Genomic DNA, 23,585 nt, shown 5'->3' with positions numbered 1-23,585 from the left:
CCCGATTGAGCTAATCCCAGGTTCTACTCCTCCCAGGGGCAGGATCTACCCGCTGTCCCCTGCAGAATCCGCAGCCATGTCCAAATACGTCACGGAGAACCTCGCCAAAGGATTCATTCGGAAGTCTTCATCTCCTGCCGGCGCCGGGTTCTTCTTCGTTAAAAAGAAAGACGGTTCGCTGCACCCATGTATCGATTATAGAGGATTGAACAACATGACTATCAAAAACCGGTACCCACTCCCTCTTATCCCGGAGTTGTTTGACCGTCTCAGAGGGGCACGCATCTTATCCAAATTGGACCTCAGGGGGGCATAGAACCTCATCCGCATCCGTGCCGGCGATGAATGGAAGACCGCCTTTAACACCCGTGACGGTCATTATGAGTACTTAGTGATGCCATTCGGTCTGTGCAATGCCCCAGCGGTGTTCCAGGAGTTCGTCAATGAAATCTTCCGGGATCTCCTGTACTCCTGTGTCGTAGTATACCTGGATGACATCCTGGTCTTCTCCCCAGATCTTCCATCCCACAGGAGGACTGTCCGCCTTGTTCTTCGGCGTCTTCGAGAGAATCGTCTATATGCCAAGATGGAGAAGTGCCTGTTCGAGCAGACCTCACTGCCTTTTCTGGGCTACATCATTTCCGATACCGGGCTAAAGATGGATCCCGAGAAACTGTCCGCCATTCTCAAGTGGCCTCGCCCCGTTGGCTTAAGAGCCATTCAACGTTTCTTGGGGTTCGCCAACTACTATCGGCAGTTCATTCCGCACTTTTCCTCACTCTCCAGGCCGATCTCGGCCCTTACCCGAAAGGGGATCTCTGCTAACTCTTGGACACCCGAAGCCGAAGAGGCCTTCCAGTCGCTAAAACAAGCTTTTTCCACGGCTCCCGTATTGATCCGTCCTGAGAGCAGCAAGCCTTTCGTGCTGGAGGTGGACGCTTCCTCGACTGGCGCCGTGGCTGTCCTATCCCAGAGGACCGGTTCGGGCCGCCTACGCCCTTGTGGGTTCTTCTCCAGAGCCTTCTCGCCTGCTGAGTGTAACTATTTGATTGGCGAACGTGAGCTTTTGGCCATGAAATTGGCATTGGAGGAGTGGCGTCACCTTCTGGAAGGAGCAGTTCACCCATTTGTTGTTTACTCTGACCACAAAAATCTAGCCTACCTCCAGACCGCCCAGAGACTCAATCCTCGACAGGCTAGATGGTCCCTGTTTTTGCTCGCTTTGATTTCGAGCTGCACTTCCGCCCTGGAGACAAGAACGCTAAAGCCGATGCTCTATCCAGAGTCTTTCAACCAACTGAATCTGGGGAGGAGCCTTCCCATGTTATCGAGCCTACGAGGATAATCACAGTGGCTCCGTTGTCTCTGCTTTCTCCACCTCCGGGCAAGACTCTCGTACCAGAGGACGTCAAGAGGAGAGTTCTTCTGTGGGGGCATTCCTCCAAACTGGCTGGTCATGCCGGAATTGGGAAGACCCTGGCTCTCATAACGCGGTATTATTGGTGGCCCACTCTTCGTCAAGATGTGGCAGACTTCGTCGCCTCCTGTTCCTCCTGTGCTAGGAATAAGACACCCCGTCGTCCTCCATTTGGCCTGCTGCTTCCCTTGCCGATACCGAAGTCGCCTTGGGAGAGTATTGCCATGGACTTTATCACGAATCTGCCCCGCTCGTCTGGCTGTACGGTGATTCTTGTGGTAGTGGACCGCTTTTCTAAAATGGCGCATTTCATTCCGTTAAGCGGCCTTCCTTCCGCACCCGGATTAGCCAAGATCTTCGTCCATCAGATTTTCAGACTACATGGTCTACCTGAACGAATTGTCTCTGATCGTGGGGTACAATTTACGGCTAAATTTTGGAGAGCACTTTGCAAACTTCTGGATATTTCCTTGGATTTTTCATCTGCCTATCATCCACAGACCAATGGGCAAGCGGAACGAACTAACCAGATCCTGACTGCATACCTTCGGCATTTTTCCAACGGCCACCAGGATAATTGGGTTGATCTGCTTCCTTGGGCGGAATTCGCCTACAACAACCATGCCGGCGAACCCTCTACTAAATTGCCCTTTTTTGTGGTATTCGGCAAACATCCTAACATACCTCTTCCTGTCGCTCCAACCTCCGAAGTACCGGCAGCCAACTCCTTGTTCCAGGAATTCTCTGAAATCTGGTCTGAGACCAACTCCGCTCTCAAAAGGGCCAGTGAGCGAATGAAGAACCACGCAGACAAGAGGAGGCTGGATCCTCCACCGTTTCACATTGGGGATAAGGTCTGGCTTTCATCCAAGTACATCCGACTAAAACTACCCTTTTACAAGCTGGGCCCCCGGTACATAGGTCCTTTTGAGATCCTGGATCGAGTCAACGAAGTCGCCTACAAGTTGAGGTTGCCTGCTTCGCTCCCTATCCCGAACACCTTCCACGTCTCTCTCCTGAAACCTGTGGTCCTGAATCAATTCCATCCTTCACCTACTCCAGCCCCTCAGCCGGTGGGCTCGGATGATACTTTCGAGGTAAGGGATATTCTCGCCATGAGGAGAGTTAGAGGGAGGACCTTTTTCCTTGTTGACTGGGAGGGGTTTGGTCCTGAGGAGAGATCCTGGGAGCCCCGGGAGAACATCAACGCCCCCCACATTCTCAGGAATTTTTTTGCCAACCGCAGCAGGGGGCGGCTTAAGGGGGAGGGTACTGTCACGGCCCCTGGTCCTACCATCACGGCCCCCGATCCCCCTGTCACGCTCCCAGCCCTGCGCCCCCGTGCGCGCAGCTATACTTACCTCGCCCGGCAGCCGCGCTCCCTCCAGCAGCCTTGCTCCCTCCAGCCCCGGCGTCGGCCTCTCTCTTCCTCCGGCCCGCAGCTGGTGACGTCACCGCGGGTCTCGCGCATGCGCTGCAGGTCGCGGCCGGCCCTCCACAGCTAAGCTGGTCTCTGGCGGTGCCCTGCCCCGATTGCACCACTGGACCAATGAGGGCACAGCGGCAGCCATATCAGGCCGCCCTCCCCTAGTGGAGGCGCCTGACCGTGGTTGTTTCTTACAGTACCTCAGGCCCTGTGTTCTCGCCTGGAATCAGGCTCCCTGCCTAATATCTGTGTTTGCTTCCAGCCCTGCTCCTAGTCCTGTGTCCGTGCCTGCTCAAGTCCTGTGTCCGTGCCAGCTCCAAGTCCTGTGTCCGTACCTGCTCCAGTCCTGTGTCCGTGCCTGTCCAACTCCTGTGTCCGTGCCTGCGCAAGTCCTGTGTCCGTGCCTGCGCAAGTCCTGTGTCCGTACCTGCTCCAAGTCCTGTGTCCGTACCTGCTCCAAGTCCTGTGTCCGTACCTGCTCCAAGTCCTGTGTCCGTACCTGCTCCAAGTCCTGTGTCCGTGCCTGCTCAAGTCCTGTGTCCGTACCTGCTCCAGTCCTGTGTCCGTGCCTGCTCGAGCCCTGTGATCCAGTCCGAGCCGCCCCTCTTGGTTCCGGCTGCCGTGGCATTCGATTCTCTGGTCTTGCGCCAAACGATCCCTGTATAGGGGTCGGTCACACCTGGTTGCTCGTCCGGGGCCCCTCGGTGCCACGGTCCAGAGGGTCCACTCCAGGGAAATTCCGCCTTACCGTGTGCGGTGCTAACACCTGTCCAGAAGAAGCGGTCGTGGATGACTACTTCCAGCTTTTTCCAACCACAGTGTCCCGCTTGATTCTGGTAAGCTTCCAAATCCATAGGCACATCTTTTCTGGGGACCATTATCTGCCATACCAGTTCATGCGTACGTGGGTTAATAGCTTTTCGGATCAATTTGCCTTCATAAAGGAGCAGCTTCTTTCTCTTTTTCAACTGTTGGACATCTGCAGGCGCATCAGGAGCTGGAGATGAATCTGCTTCTCCAAGGAGTTCTTTGACCATACATATAGCCGGGTCACTGCTCTGCGTCTCTGCCCAACCATGGTGAGGTAGTGGTTTAAGGCAAACTTTGTGAACGGCAAGACTTCTCCCTGTCACGTGGTTAGAGTCTTGGGAGACACCATGGCGGTGGAATGCTGGCATCTCTACTTCTTCCAGGTCTTCTAGATCTTCTGCTGGATCAGGAGCATTTGGCATACGGGACAAAGCATCGGCATTGGCGTTTTTAGTGCCAGCTCGGTACTTAATGACGAACTCATAATTGGACAACCGAGCCATCCATCTTTGTTCCAAGGCGCCGAGCCTGGCCGTCTCCAGATGGGTTAACGGATTGTTGTCCGTATAGATTGTAAATATAGATGAGGCAAAATAGTGGTTGAACCTCTCGGTCGCTGCCCAAACGATTGCCAAGAATTCTAGCTTGAAGGTGCTATAGTTGGTAGAGTTCCTCTCAGTAGGACAAAGCTTCCGACTGGCATAAGCAATGACTTTCTCCTTACCCTACTGCACTTGAGATAGGACTGCTCCTAACCCAACATTGCTGGCATCGGTGTGCAGGATAAACGGCTGATCATAGTCTAGATACGCTAAGATCTCTTCCCCAGTAAGTGCTTGCTTAGGGCTGTTGAATGACTCATCCAACCTAGCATTCCACTCAATCAGGGGACTCTTGCCTCTGGCCTTTTTGGGTTGGCCAACTAGGAGATCTTGAAGAGGGGCTGCCAATTTAGTAAAGTCTTTGATAAAGCATCTGTAGTACCCCACTAGGCCTAGGAATTGTCTGACCTCATGGATGTTGGTGGGTAGCTGCCAGTCTCTGATGACAGTCACTTTGTCTGGGTCTGGTGCTACTCCTTATGAACTCACAACATGGCCTAAATACTGCACTTTGGGCTTTAGATGACACTTAGATGGTTTTACCTTTAAGCCGAAGTTGGACAACGCCTCCAAGACCTCTGCCAGGTGTTGCAGATGTTCTTCATAGGTCCTGGAATATACAATCACATGATCCAAGTACAATAGCACAGTCTCAAAGTTCATATGTCCCAGACAACATTCCATAATTCTCTGAAAGGTCCCAGGAGCACTGCTCAATTCAAAAGGCATGTAATTAAACTCACATAGCCCCATAGGGGTAATGAACGCAGTTTTTTCTTTGTCTGCCTCAGCAACAGGAACCTGCCAGTACCCGCTAGCTAAGTCCAAAGTGGAGAAGTACCTAGCTGATTTTAATGCTGCTAGAGACTCCTCTATGCGCGGTAAGGGGTATGCATCTTTGTGAGTAATTTTGTTAAGTTGTCTGTAATCTACACACATGCGCACTGTACCATCTTTCTTTTTGACTAACACCAGGGGAGCTGCCCAAGGACTGTAGCTATCTCTGATTACCTCTGCTTGTTTCATTTCTCTTAGCATACCTTTTGCACACTGATAATGAGCTGGAGGTAGAGGACGATACCTTTCTTTGATACGTGGGTGATCTACTGTGGGGATGTTATGTTGAAACCCTTTTACCTGCCCAAAATCCAAAGGATGCTTACTGAAAACCCTCTCGTATTCTTGCACCACCCGCTGCATTCCATTTTTCTGATGTACAGGAGTGGAGTCGGTGCCAACATGTATCTTTTGGAACCATTCGTCCGTCTGAATAGAAGAGCCATTGCCATTTGTTGCTTCTGACTGATCCAAGGGTCCTACAGCCTGAATGTCGTTGTTGCTGACTGTGAATAGTTTGGCTACGGTTGCATGACGGGGCAAGCAAGTTTCCTCCTCTCCACAGTTCAGAACACGAACCGAAACCCTGCCCCTTTTAACATCAACAATTCCCCTGACGGTCAGCACAGTAGGTCTGCTATCTGAATAGACTGGTTCAAGGAGAGTTTGGTAGTCTCGTCCTCTGATGCCTGCTCTGCACCAGATGAGGGTCTCACTCCTAGGGGGAGGGAAGCATAATGGAGTAGGGATCACTCACCCTTACACTACCAATCTCTCCACCAGTTAACATCACCTCCTGTTGCTGCACAAGGGCCTTGATATCTTTATTGAGGGCATGCTGTTCTTTGTATGGGGCCGACTCAGCTATGTCTTTCAAAATCGTGATGACCTCACTTAAACAATTTTCAAACACATTTGTGCCTAATGTTATGATAGGTTGACACTCTGCTCTGTCCACCTCTACCACCACAAGACCTTGAGCTTTGAGGTCCATCTTCCCCACTTTAATGACAACCTCCTTGTACCCCACCTGTGTCAGAGTTCGACCATTACTTGCTATTAGTGACAAGTTACCATCAGGAAGTTGGGTGAAATCAGCATCAGTTCAATATCTCTGGTAGTGTGTGAGGCATTGTGGTTACCTGTGATCCAGTGTCCACGAGGGCGGTGAAGGGGATACCATCCACTATCACGGGTATAAGTGGACGTCCTCCAACATACCTGTTTCTCCAGTTAGCTGGACCAGATTGTCTTACTCCTGGGGGATGGTCCTCGGTCCCAGGGGTCGCCCATTTAAAAGACATTCCCTTTCAATATGATCAATGTTATGGCACTGTCTGCAGATGGGTCTCCCAGAAGAGTCAAATCGGTCCGTTGCTCTCCTGCAGGTGCGAGTTAGTCTTCGCTGATGTTGTAGCATCCTCTTCGGCCGTCGCCATGGGAGATCATCCGGGCTTGATGCTAGCTGGATCCTCTCTGTGGGGGAACAAGTCTGGAGAGTCTGAACAGTTTTACATAGACCAGCCATATTTTTAGTCAGTTCCTGTACTTGCAGCCGTAAATCTGCAATAGAATCATCAACTGGAGTCTGCACATACTGTACTGCAGGCACGTGGGGTGAGGATACTGCCCCCTGGTGGTATGTAACTGCTGGATGTCTGGCTCAGTGAAGACATAGGTAGATTCTCTTAAAATACGGATGGATCTGTCCTTAAACTGAACAAAGTCCATGTCAGGGTTCTGCAATGACATCATGCGCAGTTGTGCCTTACTGGAGTCAGACAAAAGACCTACAATGAACTGTTCTTTCAGCATCTTGTTCTCATCTCTTTCACTATCTGGATCAATTTGTTTAATGGCCTGCAGCGCCTCCTGCAGGTTAAGGGCATAGTCTCTGACAGTGTCCTGTGATTTCTGTCTGCAGCTGAAAAATCGCATCTTTATTTCTGAAGCAGTACGGGTGTCAAAAGTATCCTTTAGTTTAGCAAAAATGTCTTTTACAGTCTTTTTATCAGTAGCTGGCCAAGATTTAACTTCGCTCTGAGCAGCGCCACTGAGCTGACTTGTAAGTATACCGACTTTCTGCTCCTCTGACATACAGTCATGGCCAAAAGTATTGACACCCCTGCAATTCTGTCAGATAATACTCAGTTTCTTCCTGAAAATGATTGCAAACACAAATTCTTTGGTATTATTATCTTCATTTAATTTGTCTTAAATGAAAAAACACAAAAAGAATTGTCCTAAAGCCAAATTGGATATAATTCCACACCAAACATAAAAAAGAGGGTGGACAAAAGTATTGGCACTGTGCGAAAAATCATGTGATGCTTCTCTAATTTGTGTAATTAACAGCACCTGCAACTTACCTGTGGCACCTAACAGGTGTTGGCAATAACTAAATCACACTTGCAGCCAGTTGACATGGATTAAAGTTGACTCAACCTCTGTCCTGTGTCCTTGTGTGTACCACATTGAGCATGGAGAAAAGAAAGAAGTCCAAAGAACTGTCTGAGGACTTGAGAAACCAAATTGTGAGGAAGCATGAGCAATCTCAAGGCTACAAGTCCATCTCCAAAGACCTGAATGTTCCTGTGTCTACCGTGCGCAGTGTCATCAAGAAGTTTAAAGCCCATGGCACTGTGGCTAACCTCCCTAGATGTGGACGGAAAAGAAAAATTGACAAGAGATTTCAACGCAAGATTGTGCGGATGTTGGATAAAGAACCTCCACTAACATCCAAACAAGTTCAAGCTGCCCTGCAGTCCGAGGGTACAACGGTGTCAACCCGTACTATCCGTCGGCATCTGAATGAAAAGGGACTGTATGGTAGGAGACCCAGGAAGACTCCACTTCTTACCCCGAGACATAAAAAAGCCAGGCTGGAGTTTGCCAAAACTTACCTGAAAAAGCCTAAAACATTTTGGAAGAATGTTCTTTGGTCAGATGAGACAAAAGTAGAGCTTTTAGGGCAAAAGCATCAACATAGAGTTTACAGGAGAAAAAAGAGGCATTCAAAGAAAAGTACACGGTCCCTACAGTCAAACATGGCGGAGGTTCCCTGATGTTTTGGGGTTGCTTTGCTGCCTCTGGCACTGGACTGCTTGACCGTGTGCATGGCATTATGAAGTCAGAAGACTACCAACAAATTTTGCAGCATAATTTAGGGCCCAGTGTGAGAAAGCTGGGTCTACCTCAGAGGTCATGGGTCTTCCAGCAGGACAATAACCCAAAACACACTTCAAAAAGCACTAGAAAATGGTTTGAGAGAAAGCACTGGAGACTTCTAAGGTGGCCAGCAATGAGTCCAGACCTGAATCCCATAGAACACCTGTGGAGAGATCTAAAAATGGCACTTTGGAGAAGGCACCCTTCAAATATCAGGGACCTGGAGTAGTTTGCCAAAGAAGAATGGTCTAAAATTCCAGCAGAGCATTGTAAGAAACTCATTGATGGTTACCGGAAGCGGTTGGTGGCAGTTATTTTGGCTAAAGGTTGTGCAACCAAGTATTAGGCTGAGGGTGCCAATACTTTTGTCCGGCCCATTTTTGGAGTTTTGTGTGAAATGATCAATGTTTTGCTTTTTGCTTCATTCTCTTTTGTGTTTTTTCATTTAAGACAAATTAAATGAAGATAATAATACCAAAGAATTTGTGTTTGCAATCATTTTCAGGAAGAAACTGAATATTATCTGACAGAATTTCAGGGGTGTCAATACTTTTGGCCATGACTGTAGGGTAAATTTCAAACATGCTGCGCAGCTTCTCTTTAACGTCACTTAAGGTGTGCGATTCGCCATTGTACTGTGGCAGCCATGCCGCACCCGGTATATAAGGCATGGTGAGAAGCAATATGGAAGCTGCAGCTGCTGCACCCTGAGCGTCGCCGGGATCAGACATCTTCCCCCCCAGTTAACCTTTGCAGGGGTGCGACTTACCGCTTCAGTTGCTCCTGTAGGACTTTAGGCACGCACGGTAATCCTGTTCGAAACGCCAAAATTGACGCGCCCGAGGGGCTGTGGGTTACTCGATACCGAGCCCGTTAACTTCAATGGGAGATGTCACAGTGGCGGTGACCCGGTCCGTGGCCCCAGGTGGTCATGTAAAAGGGGTAGAATTGGATGGGGATAAAGTTTACGTAGTGATTCGTGACGCCAGTTGGAGTGTTCGACTGTAGTCTAGCCGGCACTCCAGATGATCCCTGGGGGAGTAGATAGTGATGGCAGTGCAGATGTTAAACCCTCTCCAACCAGGGCAGACCCCCAGAGATTGTGATGCAAATAGAAGGCACGGAGTAATAAGGCAGGAGACAAGGAAAGTAATTTTATCATTTACTGTAGTTCAGGTGCAGTTCAGAGGAGATAATACAACTCTCACCAGGTTACAGTCTGCTCTGCAGAATGGGAGTTATCCTTCCTCTGCCGTGACTCAGTGTAAGCTTCCTGCTATTCTAATCCCTTCAGGGACCAAGGCTTCCCAGAGCTTGGAACTTCCAGTATAGCCTCTACTCAATGTGTATTTCTCCGCTGGCAACATGCAGCTTGGATCCTTTGTGACGCTCACATTCCTTCTTGTAGGGAAAACACTGCACTGTTGGTTGTATAAACTCACAGTCTCTCAGCTTACCACCCTGCTCTGAAAGCATGACTGGTCTAGGGGCTGATTCCCTGATGCTTCTTAGCTTTTACTCCTGGATCGAGCACATGTCTAAACATGGCCTCCAAGACGTTCTTCCTCCTTCTTGTTCACCCTGAGAACAACAACTCAGCCCCTCCCCCTCCCAGTTAGGGTATGTCTGCAAAGCTCTCAGCTTCAGACAAGTGGGGGAGTGAGGCAAATTGTGTGTGTGCAGGTTCGGTCTGGCCTGGCGGGGTAGCGGGGAAATGCACAGTAGGCCCCGATGAGAGGGAAAATAGGTAGCTGGGGCCCTTTAAAAATGCAGCCCCTTTAAAAGGGTGGGCCCTTTAAGAGCGCGTCCCAGACTTTGTAGTTGCTCACGCGCACATACCAGCCTCTCTCTGACGCAGCATCGGGCGACCCTGACTTGCTCCACTCCACGGAAGGAACTTGCGTTCTGACGTTCTTTATGGGCGGTGACGCCCCGAGCTCTCCTTTCCTGCTCTTCTGCTGGTTGCCTGGCTAATGGCGTGACACCACTGCTCTCCCGGCTGCTGCCAGCCTCCCACTCTGTACTGCTGGCTCCGGCTGTGTGGTGAGTAGTGCAGAGTGAGTCTCTGTGTCCTGTCCGTGACCTCAGGCTCTCTCAGTCTCAGTTCTGCTCTGCTGGCTACCCCCTGTCCTGCCGGCTGTGTGGTGTGATGAGCGAGTGTGACACAGTCTCACTCTCTTCTCTCCGGCTCCCTCTGTCCTGCGGCCTGCCCTGTATACCATGGGGCAGTGCTGTATATCATTTGGTGGCTGGATGAGGTGAAGTTTCTGTGTGGGCTCAGGAGGGGTTTACAGTGTGGATGTAGCAGAGCCGTGTGTGTATGAGGTGTACAGAGCGGAGCCGTGTGTGTACGAGGTGTACGGAGCAGAGCTGCGTGTGTAAATGGTGTACGGAGTGGAGCCGAGTGTGTACGAGGTGTACGGAGCTGAGCCGCGTGTGTACGAGGTGTATGGAGCGGAGCCGCGTATGTACGAGGTGTACGGAGCGGAGCCGCGTATGTACTAGGTGTATGGAGCGGAGCCACGTGCGTACGAGGTGTATGGAGCAGAGCCGCATGCGTACGAGGTGTACGGTGTGGAGCCGCATGCGTACGAGGTGTACAGTGCGGAGCCGCGTGCGTACGAGGTGTACGGTGCGGAGCCGCAGTGCGGACTAAGGGTATGAAGCGGAGCCGCATGTGAACGAAGTGTGCGGAGCGGAGATGTGCATGTATTTTGGCATGGGGGGCCCCATTTGAAAGTTCACACTGGGGCCCATAACTTTGTAGTTACGCCACTGCATGTGGTGCTGTGCTGTATACCAATGGGGGGCTGTGCTGTATACCAATGTGGGGCTGTGCTGTATACCATGTTTGGCTGTGCTATATACCATGGTGCTGTGCTATATACCATGTGGGGCCTATGCTGTATACCATGGGCCTGTGCTTTATACCAAAGGGGGGCTGTGCTGGATACCAATAGGGGGCTGTGCTGTATACCAATGGGGGGCTGTGCTGTATACCAATGGGGGGCTGTGCTGTATACCAATGGTGCTGTGCTATATACCATGTGGGGCTGTGCTGTATACCATGGGCCTGTGCTGTATATCATGTGGGGCTGTGCTGTATACTATGTGGTGCTGTATACCATGTGGTGCTGTATACCATGTGATGATATGCTGTATACAATGTGGGGCTGTGCTATATACCGTATGGGTCTGTGCTGTATACCATGGGCATGTGCTTTATACCATGTGGGGTTGTCCTGTATACCATGGTGTTTTTCTGTATACCATGGTGCTGTGCTGTATACCATGTGGGGCTGTGCTGTATACCAATGTGGGGCTGTGCTGTATACCATGTGGGGTGGTGTTATATACTTTGTGGCTGTGCTATATACTATGTGGCTTTGTTATATACCATGGGGGGCACATTATACATTATATTCTATGGGGGAGGCTGTGTTATATAATATGGGGGGCTACATTATATTCTATGGGGAGGTGGGCTGTATTATATTCTATTCGGGGCTACATTATATTCTATGGGGGGCTGTATTATCTTTATTATATTCTATGGGGGGTGATTGCATCATACTCTATGATGTGGCTACATAATACTATATGAAGAGGCTACATTGTATTCTATGGTGTATTCTATGGGGGGCTGCATTATATTTTATGGGGGGCTAGATTATATTGTCTGGGGGCTTTATTATATTATATTCTATTGAGGCTGCATTATACTATATGAGGAGGGCTAAATTGTATTCTATGGAGGGGCTGCCATATATTCTATGGAGGGGCTGCATTATACTATATGAGGGGGGCTGCATTATAGCATTATATTCTATGGGGGGTTACACTGTATTCTGTGGGGTGGCTACATTATGCTCTAAGGAGTAGCTGAATTATACTATAAGAGTGGGGGCTGCATTATATTCTTTGAGGGTTACATTATATTGTATGGCAGGGCTGCATTATACTCTGTGGGGTTGCTGCATTATGCTCTATGGGGTGGCTGCATTATATTATATGTGGGCCGCATTATACTGTATCGAGGACTATGGAGAATACATTATACTATATGAAGAACTATGGGGTGCATTATACTATGGGAAGTGAATTGTACTACATGGATGACTGGCGGTGTATTATACTATATGGAGCACTATGAGGAGTGTATTATACTATATGGAGGATTCAGCAGTGTATTTTAATATATGGAGGAGTGTATTATATGGAGGACTGAATGTATTTTAAGATATGGAGGTCTATGAGAAGTGTATTATACTATATGGAGAACTATGGGGAGTGTATTATACTATATGGAGGACTGAGAAGTGTATTATACCATATGGAGGACTATGGAGCACATTATATTATATGGAGGACTATGGGGTGTAAATTGTAGATGTGCTGCTGATAACATAATACTGTATGGGGACAGATTGATCCATTAGTGATTGTTCTGTCCCCATCATTCACAATCTCTGCCAGTGCCTCCTATGTAAGATACACACACACACACCACACTCTTATATGGCCTGATATGTCATATGAGGCCTGTATACTGACCATACAGACCACACTATCATCCTCCTGTATTCCGTACATAAGAGAGCAGAGAGTGCGGTCTGTACAGTATCTAAGAGGGCGACAGTCTGTATGTCTTATAGGGGGCCTAATAGGAGGCCGACACTCTGTATGTCTTATAGGGGGCCTAATAGGAGGCCGACACTCTGTATGTCTTATAGGAGGCCTAATAGGAGGGCGACAGTCTGTATGTCTTATAGGAGGCTGACAGTCTGTATGTCTCACAGGAGGCCTAATAGGAGGCCGACAGTCTGTATGTCTCATAAGGGGCCTAATAGGAGGCAGTCTATGTCTCATAGGAGGCCTAATAGGAGGCCAACAGTCTGTATGTCTTATAGGAGGCCGACAGCCTGTCTCACAGGCCTCATAGGTCAACAGTCTGCATGTCTCATAAGGGGCCTAATAGGAGGCCGTCAGTCTGTATGTCTTATAGGAGGCCGACAGCCTGTCTCACAGGCCTCATAGGTCAACAGTCTGCATGTCTCATAAGGGGCCTAATAGGAGGCCGTCAGTCTGTATGTCTCATAGGAGGCCTAATAGGAGTCCAACAGTCTGTATGTCTTATAGAAGGCCAACAGTCTGTATATCTCACAGGAGGCCTAATAGTAAGCCGACAGTCTGTATGTCTTTAAGGGGGCCTAATAGGAGGCCAACAGTCTGCATGTCTAATGGGGGGTCTAATAGTAGGCCGACAGTCTGTATGTCTCATAGGAGGCCGACCGTCTGTATGTCTTATAAAGGGTCTAATAGGAGGCCGACACTTTGTATGTCTCATAGGAGGCTTAATAGGAGGCCGACAGTCTGTATGTCTCGTAGGAGGCCCAATAGGAGGCCGGCAGTCTGTATGTCTCATAGGAGGCCTAATAGGAGGCCAACAGTCTGTATGTCTCATAGGAGGCCTAATAGGAGGCCGACAGTCTGTATGTCTCATAGGAGGCCTAATAGGAGGCCGACAGTCTGTATGTCTAATTGGAGGCCTAATAGGAGGCTGACAGTCTGTATGTCTTATAGGAGGCCGACAGCCTGTATTTCATATACGAGGCCAATATGCCGTACATACCGCAATATCGGCATCCAATATACTCTACGTACCACACTCTCAGCCTCTTATAGAAAGTATCTGTTATAGGAGACCGAGAGTGCAGTCTGTATGTGATATAGGATGCCAAGAGTTCAGTCTGTACGATATATAGGAGGCTGAGATTGCGGTCTGTACGATATACAGTGGGGCAAAAAAGTATTTAGTCAGTCAGCAATAGTGCAAGTTCCACCACTTAAAAAGATGAGAGGCGTCTGTAATTTACATCATAGGTAGACCTCAACTATGGGAGACAAACTGAGAAAAAAAAATCCAGAAAATCACATTGTCTGTTTTTTTTTCATTTTATTTGCATATTATGGTGGAAAATAAGTATTTGGTCAGAAACAAGCAATCAAGATTTCTGGCTCTCACAGACCTGTAACTTCTTCTTTAAGAGTCTCCTCTTTCCTCCACTCATTACCTGTAGTAATGGCACCTGTTTAAACTTGTTATCAGTATAAAAAGACACCTGTGCACACCCTCAAACAGTCTGACTCCAAACTCCACTATGGTGAAGACCAAAGAGCTGTCAAAGGACACCAGAAACAAAATTGTAGCCCTGCACCAGGCTGGGAAGACTGAATCTGCAATAGCCAACCAGCTTGGAGTGCAGAAATCAACTGTGGGAGCAATAATTAGAAAATGGAAGACATACAAGACCACTGATAATCTCCCTCGATCTGGTGCTCCACGCAAAATCCCACCCCGTGGGGTCAGAATGATCACAAGAACGGTGAGCAAAAATCCCAGAACCACGCGGGGGGACCTAGTGAATGAACTGCAGAGAGCTGGGACCAATGTAACAAGGCCTACCATAAGTAACACACTACGCCACCATGGACTCAGATCCTGCAGTGCCAGACGTGTCCCACTGCTTAAGCCTGTACATGTCCGGGCCCGTCTGAAGTTTGCTAGAGAGCATTTGGATGATCCAGAGGAGTTTTGGGAGAATGTCCTATGGTCTGATGAAACCAAACTGGAACTGTTTGGTAGAAACACAACTTGTCGTGTTTGGAGGAAAAAGAATACTGAGTTGCATCCATCAAACACCATACCTACTGTAAAGCATGGTGGTGGAAACATCATGCTTTGGGGCTGTTTCTCTGCAAAGGGGCCAGGACGACTGATCCGGGTTCATGAAAGAATGAATGGGGCCATGTATCGTGAGATTTTGAGTGCAAACCTCCTTCCATCAGCAAGGGCATTGATGATGAAACGTGGCTGGGTCTTTCAACATGACAATGATCCAAAGCACACCGCCAGGGCAACGAAGGAGTGGCTTCGTAAGAAGCATTTCAAGGTCCTGGAGTGGCCTAGCCAGTCTCCAGATCTCAACCCTATAGAAAACCTTTGGAGGGAGTTGAGTCCGTGTTGCCAAGCGAAAAGCCAAAAACATCACTGCTCTAAAGGAGATCTGCATGGAGGAATGGGCCAACATACCAACAACAGTGTGTGGCAACCTTGTGAAGACTTACAGAAAACGTTTGACCTCTGTCATTGCCAACAAAGGATATATCACAAAGTATTGAGATGAAATTTTGTTTCTGACCAAATACTTATTTTCCACCATAATATGCAAAGAAAATGAAAAAAAAACAGACAATGTGATTTTCTGGATTTTTTTTTCTCAGTTTGTCTCCCATAGTTGAGGTCTACCTATGATGTAAATTACAGACGCCTCTCATCTTTTTAAGTGGTGGAACTTGCACTATTGCTGACTGACTAAATACTTTTTTGCCCCACTGTATAGGAGGCTGAGAGTGCGATCTGTACGATATAAAGGATGCTGAGAGTGCGGTCTGTCCGATATATAGGAGGCTGAGAGTGCGGTCTGTACGATATATAGGAGGCTGAGAGCGCGGTCTGTATGATATATAGGAGGCTGAGAGTGCAGTCTCTACGATATATAGGAGGCTGAGAGTGCGGTCTGTACGATATATAGGAGGCTGAGAGTGCGGTCTGTACGATATATAGGAGGCTGAGAGTGCGGTCTGTACGATATATAGGAGGCTGAGAGTGCGGTCTGTACGATATATAGGAGGCTGAGAGTGCGGTCTGTACGATATATAGGAGGCTGAGAGTGCGGTCTGTACGATATATAGGAGGCTGAGAGTGCGGTCTGTACGATATATAGGAGGCTGAGAGTGCGGTCTGTACGATATATAGGAGGCTGAGAGTGCGGTCTGTACGATATATAGGAGGCTGAGAGTGCAGTCTCTACGATATATAGGAGCCTGAGAGTGCGGTCTGTACGATATATAGGAGGCTGAGAGTGCGGTCTGTACGATATATAGGAGGCTTTCCTGTCTCCAAGACTTCTCGCTTGCTGCGCCAATTCTTTGGAATGCAGTACCCAGGATAATTTGATTGCGGTAATTCCCAATACCTACAATTTTAAGCGTGGGCTAAAACCGCATTTCTTTAGACTGGCCTATCGCCTCACCTCACTTATGGAACTATCCCCGTTTTGCCGTTCCAAAATTTTGTTCAAAATGATGAGTCCCGTAGCATCTGTTCACACATTCTCCATGCACTTATTTGTGTCTGTATTGCACACATACTGGCTAGCGCTGGGCTATGTGAATATCCTATTTAGAATATTGATGGTTGGACCGTATGAAATAAATAGATTTTACCATTTACCTTTCATGTCTCCCCTATCTCCTCATAGATTGTAAGTGCTCCTGGTATCTGGTGACTTATTTGTTATTCTGTGATGTATTGTCTGAACAAGTCTCCTCCTGCAGAATATGATGGCGCTATGAAAATAAAAACCATTATTATAATTATTTATCACATCATATCTCCAATCCAGCACCAAAAACACAGAACAAATCTAAAATATCTGAATCTTTAGTAAATATTCCATTAGAACAAGACAAGAAGTTATAAAGTGTCGGGAACATCCACAGAGATCGGGACGGCAGTAACAGATAATGATAGAACATTAATATCTCCTGATAGGGACAACATGGAGCGGGCGACGGCCATAATGGAGAATGTACAGTAACAGAGCAGCAAGCGACGTCAGGTGAGAAGTGACCCAATGTAATCCAATACAGAGATCCTGATACAGACGGGAACACGTTCTGTCTCCTGGAATGGGACCGCAGCACTGAGGGGGTTACTATCCCCTGCGCCCAGTAATGGGGAATCTCCAGCACCTACCTCCACCTGCAGGGGGCGCTATCTCCGGGAATGGAGGGGTTACTGCCCCCTGTGCAGCCCAGTAATGGTGAATCTCCAGCACCTACCTCCACCTGCAGGGGGCGCCATCTCCGGGAATGGAGGGGTAACTGCCCCCTGTGCAGCCCAGTAATGGGGAATCTCCACCACCTACCTCCACCTGCAGGGGGCGCCATCTCCGGGAATGGAGAGGTAACTGCCCCCTGTGCAGCCCAGTAATGGGGAATCTCCAGCACCTACCTCCACCTGCAGGGGGCGCTATCTCCGGGAATGGAGGGGTTACTGCCCCCTGTGCAGCCCAGTAATGGGGAATCTCCAGCACCTACCTCCACCTGCAGGGGGCGCTATCTCCGGGAATGGAGGGGTTACTGCCCCCTGTGCAGCCCAGTAATGGGGAATCTCCAGCACCTACCTCCACCTGCAGGGGGCGCCATCTCCGGGAATGGAGGGGTTACTGCCCCCTGTGCAGCCCAGTAATGGGGAATCTCCAGCACCTACCTCCACCTGCAGGGGGCGCCATCTCCGGGAATGGAGGGGTTACTGCCCCCTGTGCAGCCCAGTAATGGGGAATCTCCAGCACCTACCTCCACCTGCAGGGGGCGCCATCTCCGGGAATGGAGGGGTTACTGCCCCCTGTGCAGCCCAGTAATGGGGAATCTCCAGCACCTACCTCCACCTGCAGGGGGCGCTATCTCCGGGAATGGAGGGGTTACTGCCCCCTGTGCAGCCCAGTAATGGGGAATCTCCAGCACCTACCTCCACCTGCAGGGGGCGCTATCTCCGGGAATGGAGGGGTTACTGCCCCCTGTGCAGCCCAGTAATGGGGAATCTCCAGCACCTACCTCCACCTGCAGGGGGCGCTATCTCCGGGAATGGAGGGGTTACTGCCCCCTGTGCAGCCCAGTAATGGGGAATCTCCAGCACCTACCTCCACCTGCAGGGGGCGCCATCTCCGGGAATGGAGGGGTTACTGCCCCCTGTGCAGCCCAGTAATGGGGAATCTCCAGCACCTACCTCCACCTGCAGGGGGCGCCATCTCCGGGAATGGAGGGGTTACTGCCCCCTGTGCAGCCCAGTAATGGGGAATCTCCAGCACCTACCTCCACCTGCAGGGGGCGCCATCTCCGGGAATGGAGGGGTTACTGCCCCCTGTGCAGCCCAGTAATGGGGAATCTCCACCACCTACCTCCACCTGCAGGGGGCGCCATCTCCGGGAATGGAGGGGTTACTGCCCCCTGTGCAGCCCAGTAATGGGGAATCTCCACCACCTACCTCCACCTGCAGGGGGCGCCATCTCCGGGAATGGAGAGGTAACTGCCCCCTGTGCAGCCCAGTAATGGGGAATCTCCAGCACCTACCTCCACCTGCAGGGGGCGCCATCTCCGGGAATGGAGGGGTTACTGCCCCCTGTGCAGCCCAGTAATAAGGAATCTCCACCACCTACCTCCACCTGCAGGGGGCGCCATCTCCGGGAATGGAGGGGTTACTGCCCCCTGTGCAGCCCAGTAATGGGGAATCTCCACCACCTACCTCCACCTGCAGGGGGCGCCATCTCCGGGAATGGAGAGGTAACTGCCCCCTGTGCAGCCCAGTAATGGGGAATCTCCAGCACCTACCTCCACCTGCAGGGGGCGCCATCTCCGGGAATGGAGGGGTTACTGCCCCCTGTGCAGCCCAGTAATGGGAAATCTCCACCACCTACCTCCACCTGCAGGGGGCACTATCTCCGGGAATGGAGAGGTAACTGCCCCCTGTGCAGCCCAGTAATGGGGAATCTCCAGCACCTACCTCCACCTGCAGGGGGCGCCATCTCCGGGAATGGAGGGGTTACTGCCCCCTGTGCAGCCCAGTAATGGGGAATCTCCAGCACCTACCTCCACCTGCAGGGGGCGCTATCTCCGGGAATGGAGGGGTTACTGCCCCCTGTGCAGCCCAGTAATGGGGAATCTCCAGCACCTACCTCCACCTGCAGGGGGCGCTATCTCCGGGAATGGAGGGGTTACTGCCCCCTGTGCAGCCCAGTAATGGGGAATCTCCAGCACCTACCTCCACCTGCAGGGGGCGCTATCTCCGGGAATGGAGGGGTTACTGCCCCCTGTGCAGCCCAGTAATGGGGAATCTCCAGCACCTACCTCCACCTGCAGGGGGCGCTATCTCCGGGAATGGAGGGGTTACTGCCCCCTGTGCAGCCCAGTAATGGGGAATCTCCAGCACCTACCTCCACCTGCAGGGGGCGCTATCTCCGGGAATGGAGGGGTTACTGCCCCCTGTGCAGCCCAGTAATGGGGAATCTCCAGCACCTACCTCCACCTGCAGGGGGCGCTATCTCCGGGAATGGAGGGGTTACTGCCCCCTGTGCAGCCCAGTAATGGGGAATCTCCAGCACCTACCTCCACCTGCAGGGGGCGCTATCTCCGGGAATGGAGGGGTTACTGCCCCCTGTGCAGCCCAGTAATGGGGAATCTCCAGCACCTACCTCCACCTGCAGGGGGCGCTATCTCCGGGAATGGAGGGGTTACTGCCCCCTGTGCAGCCCAGTAATGGGGAATCTCCAGCACCTACCTCCACCTGCAGGGGGCGCTATCTCCGGGAATGGAGGGGTTACTGCCCCCTGTGCAGCCCAGTAATGGGGAATCTCCAGCACCTACCTCCACCTGCAGGGGGCGCTATCTCCGGGAATGGAGGGGTTACTGCCCCCTGTGCAGCCCAGTAATGGGGAATCTCCAGCACCTACCTCCACCTGCAGGGAGCGCCATCTCCGGGAATGGAGGGGTTACTGCCCCCTGTGCAGCCCAGTAATGGGGAATCTCCAGCACCTACCTCCACCTGCAGGGGGCGCCATCTCCGGGAATGGAGGGGTTACTGCCCCCTGTGCAGCCCAGTAATGGGGAATCTCCAGCACCTACCTCCACCTGCAGGGGGCGCCATCTCCGGGAATGGAGGGGTTACTGCCCCCTGTGCAGCCCAGTAATGGGGAATCTCCAGCACCTACCTCCACCTGCAGGGGGCGCTATCTCCGGGAATGGAGGGGTTACTGCCCCCTGTGCAGCCCAGTAATGGGGAATCTCCAGCACCTACCTCCACCTGCAGGGGGCGCTATCTCCGGGAATGGAGGGGTTACTGCCCCCTGTGCAGCCCAGTAATGGGGAATCTCCAGCACCTACCTCCACCTGCAGGGGGCGCCATCTCCGGGAATGGAGGGGTTACTGCCCCCTGTGCAGCCCAGTAATGGGGAATCTCCAGCACCTACCTCCACCTGCAGGGGGCGCCATCTCCGGGAATGGAGGGGTTACTGCCCCCTGTGCAGCCCAGTAATGGGGAATCTCCAGCACCTACCTCCACCTGCAGGGGGCGCCATCTCCGGGAATGGAGGGGTTACTGCCCCCTGTGCAGCCCAGTAATGGGGAATCTCCAGCACCTACCTCCACCTGCAGGGGGCGCTATCTCCGGGAATGGAGGGGTTACTGCCCCCTGTGCAGCCCAGTAATGGGGAATCTCCAGCACCTACCTCCACCTGCAGGGGGCGCCATCTCCGGGAATGGAGGGGTTACTGCCCCCTGTGCAGCCCAGTAATGGGGAATCTCCAGCACCTACCTCCACCTGCAGGGGGCGCCATCTCCGGGAATGGAGGGGTTACTGCCCCCTGTGCAGCCCAGTAATGGGGAATCTCCACCACCTACCTCCACCTGCAGGGGGCGCCATCTCCGGGAATGGAGGGGTTACTGCCCCCTGTGCAGCCCAGTAATGGGGAATCTCCAGCACCTACCTCCACCTGCAGGGGGCGCTATCTCCGGGAATGGAGGGGTTACTGCCCCCTGTGCAGCCCAGTAATGGGGAATCTCCAGCACCTACCTCCACCTGCAGGGGGCGCTATCTCCGGGAATGGAGGGGTTACTGCCCCCTGTGCAGCCCAGTAATGGGGAATCTCCAGCACCTACCTCCACCTGCAGGGGGCGCTATCTCTGGGAATGGAGGGGTTACTGCCCCCTGTGCAGCCCAGTAATGGGGAATCTCCAGCACCTACCTCCACCTGCAGGGGGCGCCATCTCCGGGAATGGAGGGGTTACTGCCCCCTGTGCAGCCCAGTAATGGGGAATCTCCAGCACCTACCTCCACCTGCAGGGGGCGGCCATCTCCGGGAATGGAGGGGTTACTGCCCCCTGTGCAGCCCAGTAATGGGGAATCTCCAGCACCTACCTCCACCTGCAGGGGGCGCCATCTCCGGGAATGGAGGGGTTACTGCCCCCTGTGCAGCCCAGTAATGGGGAATCTCCAGCACCTACCTCCACCTGTAGGGGGCGCTATCTCCGGGAATGGAGGGGTTACTGCCCCCTGTGCAGCCCAGTAATGGGGAATCTCCAGCACCTACCTCCACCTGCAGGGGGCGCCATCTCCGGGAATGGAGGGGTTACTGCCCCCTGTGCAGCCCAGTAATGGGGAATCTGCAGCACCTACCTCCACCTGCAGGGGGCGCTATCTCCGGGAATGGAGGGGTTACTGCCCCCTGTGCAGCCCAGTAATGGGGAATCTCCAGCACCTACCTCCACCTGCAGGGGGCGCTATCTCCGGGAATGGAGGGGTTACTGCCCCCTGTGCAGCCCAGTAATGGGGAATCTCCAGCACCTACCTCCACCTGCAGGGGGCGCCATCTCCGGGAATGGAGGGGTTATTGCCCCCTGTGCAGCCCAGTAATGGGAAATCTCCACCACCTACCTCCACCTGCAGGGGGCGCTATCTCCGGGAATGGAGGGGTTACTGCCCCCTGTGCAGCCCAGTAATGGGGAATCTCCAGCACCTACCTCCACTGCAGGGGGCGCCATCTCCGGGAATGGAGGGGTTACTGCCCCCTGTGCAGCCCAGTAATGGGGAATCTCCAGCACCTACCTCCACCTGCAGGGGGCGCCATCTCCGGGAATGGAGGGGTTACTGCCCCCTGTGCAGCTCAGTAATGGGGAATCTCCAGCACCTACCTCCACCTGCAGGGGGCGCCATCTCCGGGAATGGAGGGGTTACTGCCCCCTGTGCAGCCCAGTAATGGGGAATCTCCAGCACCTACCTCCACTGCAGGGGGCGCCATCTCCGGGAATGGAGGGGTTACTGCCCCCTGTGCAGCCCGGTAATGGGGAATCTCCAGCACCTACCTCCACCTGCAGGGGGCGCCATCTCCGGGAATGGAGGGGTTACTGCCCCCTGTGCAGCTCAGTAATGGGGAATCTCCAGCACCTACCTCCACCTGCAGGGGGCGCCATCTCCGGGAATGGAGGGGTTACTGCCCCCTGTGCAGCCCAGTAATGGGGAATCTCCAGCACCTACCTCCACCTGCAGGGGGCGCTATCTCCGGGAATGGAGGGGTTACTGCCCCCTGTGCAGCCCAGTAATGGGGAATCTCCAGCACCTACCTCCACCTGCAGGGGGCGCTATCTCCGGGAATGGAGGGGTTACTGCCCCCTGTGCAGCCCAGTAATGGGGAATCTCCAGCACCTACCTCCACCTGCAGGGGGCGCCATCTCCGGGAATGGAGGGGTTACTGCCCCCTGTGCAGCCCAGTAATGGGGAATCTCCAGCACCTACCTCCACCTGCAGGGGGCGCTATCTCCGGGAATGGAGGGGTTACTGCCCCCTGTGCAGCCCAGTAATGGGGAATCTCCAGCACCTACCTCCACCTGCAGAGCTGCACACCACATATAGTAGACGCTGAATCCTAGTAGGTGTAAGGACCTGATCCCTCCATTCACCAGGATTCAGTCAGTTCCCTCTCATTCTTGGTGCCATCATTACCTGACACTCTTCTCCTCCACTCCAGCTTCAGCTCTTGCATGTGACCACTTCCTTTCTACAAGAGAAACCCTCCACTTCCTACAAGCCCCCATCCTTCTCCTCCCCTCCTGTGACCTCATCACAGGTCCTGTGCGCACAGAGCAGCCATATATCAAGGAGAACAAAACAGTTCCCCCCTGCATCTCATGTGAGGGGTTATCTTACAGGGTCAACATGGCCGCCTGACAGCTGGTTATCAGCTTCTGGGCCAAATCCTGGGACGTAATAAAAAGAATGAAGAAAAGGAATAAATAAAAAGAATGAACGTGATAATTTATAGGTCCAAAAATATGGAGATGTAGTATAGATTTCTTATGCATCTTGGATATCAAATGAACTGGAATTATAAGAAGACAATTACGAAATCAACACATATCCCATATATACAGGAGTATATTATATTCCCTGAGCTTTATAGGTGGGGAATGAACATGTAATATATGTAGATAATAGAGGAATGATCACATATCCCATATAAACAGGTGTATATTATATTCCCTGAGCTTTATAGGTGGGGAATGAACATGAAATATATGTAGATAATAGAGGAATGATCACATATCCCATATAAACAGGTGTTTATTATATTCCCTGAGCTTTATAGGTGGGGAATGAACATGTAATATATGTAGATAATAGAGGAATGATCACATATCCCATATAAACAGG

General features: G+C 51.7%; 1 protein-coding gene across 1 annotated transcript in view; it reads right to left on the bottom strand.

Moving 5' to 3' along the window:
- LOC141050950 (uncharacterized) overlaps nt 1-22,980 on the bottom strand; it is a 49,534-nt gene extending 26,554 nt beyond the window's left edge. The window contains exons 1-2 of the mRNA XM_073547673.1: nt 22,878-22,980; nt 16,557-16,672 (exon numbers count right to left, since the gene is read on the bottom strand). The gene's annotated coding sequence lies outside the window, so the exon portion shown is untranslated. The remainder of the gene's footprint in view (nt 1-16,556; nt 16,673-22,877) is intronic.
- Between the last annotated feature and the right edge of the window lie 605 nt (nt 22,981-23,585).

The sequence above is a fragment of the Dendrobates tinctorius genome, unplaced genomic scaffold (genome assembly GCF_039654945.1).
Source record: "Dendrobates tinctorius isolate UK_male_01 unplaced genomic scaffold, ASM3965494v1 ptg000155l, whole genome shotgun sequence".
Lineage (NCBI taxonomy): Eukaryota > Metazoa > Chordata > Amphibia > Anura > Dendrobatidae > Dendrobates > Dendrobates tinctorius.
The sequence above is the reverse complement of the archived record's forward strand: the minus strand, read 5'-3'. Positions and strand labels throughout refer to the sequence as shown.